Genomic DNA, 2,755 nt, shown 5'->3' with positions numbered 1-2,755 from the left:
CAGACCACCCCAGGTCCAGCCACCACCACCATCGGATGCGCCCTGCTACGGGCGTTCCAACGCGCCCGGCCACGCAAGCTCCCGTCGCTGGAGTTGGCCGGACGGGCGTCGCCGTCGTGCTGTGCTTAGCACCGGCGTTTAGCCGCCGACGTGGCACCTTCATTAGTGGCTAATAACGCTGCTAATTTAACCTCACAGCCGCTGACAGATGGGCCCCATGCCTGAATTAATCCCAGTTTCGTTTCTGGTTAGGTTAGTTTAAACCCCCAGCGGGACCCACGCGTCGGAGTTGACTGTGCTGACGTGTCTGTTGACCGGACCCACCTGTCATTGACCCTAGGATGCACTGGGTCACTGACCAGTGGACCCCACTGGTTAGGTTTGACCCGGACCAGCCCCTGTTGACTCGCTGACGTCACACCGACGTCATGCTGTCGTAGTAAAGGATTTTCTGGATTAAATCTAATTCAGGAAATCTCCGAAAATAGCCAAAACTTCTAAAAATCATAGAAATTCAACCGTAACTCCAAATGAAATAATTTATATATGAAAAATTATCAGAAAAATATGAAGAATCTGTTTATGGCATTCTCATGCATGTTTGAACAACTTACAGCCACTGTATATGACAATTTGAATCAATGGTATTTGAAATGCCTCATGTGGAGTTCAAATTTGAATCTAGTGTTCAAACCAACTCCATTTAAATCGTTGCTAGCTGCATTAGCTCAAATCACGGCATATTGCCATGTCACATTCATGCATCATATTGTTGCATTGCATTGATTGTGTTTCCTCTCTGTTGCTGGTAACCGTCCCCTCTCAGTCGACGATGTTTCCGACGACGTGATCGATGACACCGATGAAGAACTATATTATCTTAAGAAGTGCCAGGCAAGCAAAACCCCCTTATTCATTCCGATACAATCCCACTCTCTCGCTCCTGCTCTCTTTTACTGCATTAGGACAACAACGATTCAACTGTTACATGATGCGGTAGTTGAACCCCTTTCCTCTGCATGACCTGTCATTGCCAAAGTAAATAGATGAAACCCACTAGCATGAGTAGGAGTTGTTTGAGCCCTGATCTGCCTACTCATTCATGCTTGTTTGTCATGCCTGCTACTGCCTAGAGTTGAGTCACGTCTGGTTCATCGGGGATGAATCGGAGGTGTGTGAACATGTCCTACTGTGTGTGAGCTAAGTGTGTGAACACGATTTGGTAAAGGTAGCGGTGAGAGGCCATGTAGGAGTACATGGTGGGTTGTCTCACTGAAACCGTCCTCAGGAACTGATTCTGTGTTTGTCATCCATGAAACAGCTACTACCACACATTGGGCCCTGAAATATGACCCCGCTCGACTTATTGACCCCTCTCGTCCTCTGTCCAGGAGTGGCAACTAGTTTCTCGTCTTTGTAGGTTATGTGTTGGTGGCCGTGCGTAGCGCTGACCCTAGGGGTGGGCTATGATGCGGTAGATACACTGTGGATGGGTATGCCGGGCGCCCGTTTGGCGTCTCGGGACCCTGTACACATCGTTTGGGGCCGTTGAGGACACCCCGGACGGATTTCCTTGCGGATGGAACCCGAATAGGCGATAAACCTGGACTAGAGACTTGTGTGGTTAGTCAGGTCGTGGTCTACACCCACGTCGGCTTTCGCTTGAAGTCTGCCGAGCACATGTCGTGTGCAGACGCTAAGTGGTGGAAACATGTGTGATGAAGTACACCCCTGCAAGTTTATAAATGATCTATTCGAATTGCCGCGTCCGCGGTAAAGGACTTCTGGGTTGCCTATAACAGTTCATAGATAACTTGAAGTGGATACTCTAAAACTCGCAAGATAAGCGTGAGTGATATGGATGGCCTTCTCGTAGGGAGACGAGAGTGGATCCATAGTGGTGTATTGATATGGTGAATATGTGGACTCATGTGCACCACCTCAAAAGAGTTGCTTGCAGTCGTAGTTCAGGATAGCCACCGAGTCAAAGCTGGCTTGCCGTAGTTAAACTCCACTACCCCCTTTGTTGATACCGATGCATATGTAGCTAGTTCTGATGTAAGTCTTGCTGGGTACATTTGTACTCACGTTTGCCTATTTTATATTTTGTAGAGAGACATCAGTCTCGCTAGTAGTTCCGTGTGGACTTCGACGTTTAGCTTGTTACCTCAGCTACGATCTTGTGCTCTCGGCAGGATCTAGTGGATAGTCAGGCTTCTCAGCCTTTTTCATTTGTAGATGTCTTTACTCAGACATGTTAAGCTTCCGCAAGTGCTTGTTGCTTGTATGCTTTGTATGTTGGGTCATGAGACCCATGTTTGTAATATCTCGCTCCTCGGAGCCTAATGAATAAATACTGGAGTCGTAGAGTTATGTTGTGATGCCATGTTGTATTTACACATATCGAGCATATTGTGTGTATGATTGAAATGCTTGCTATGTGTGGGATCCGACAATCTAGTTGTTTATCCTTGGCAGCCTCTCTTATGGGGAAATGTAGTCTAGTGCCTCCTTGAGCCATAGTAGTCCGCTACAGCCCGGTTCACCGAAGTCTTGCTAGCCCAGCACTACTGCTCAGGACACTTGATTGGCCGGCATGTGTCTCACTTTGTTCCTGTGTCTGTCCCTTCGGGGAAATGTCACGCGTGACATCCGGAGTCCTGCCTAGCCTGCTACAGCCCGGTTCACCGGAGTCCTGTTAGCCCAGTGCTACAGCCCGGATTCACACGCTACTGACCGACATGCTCGAGGTTGA

This window comes from Triticum urartu, chromosome 7A, assembly GCF_056163025.1.
Source record: "Triticum urartu cultivar PI428250 chromosome 7A, HENAU_Tu73, whole genome shotgun sequence".
NCBI classification, from domain to species: Eukaryota; Viridiplantae; Streptophyta; class Magnoliopsida; order Poales; family Poaceae; genus Triticum; species Triticum urartu.
The sequence above is the reverse complement of the archived record's forward strand: the minus strand, read 5'-3'. Positions refer to the sequence as shown.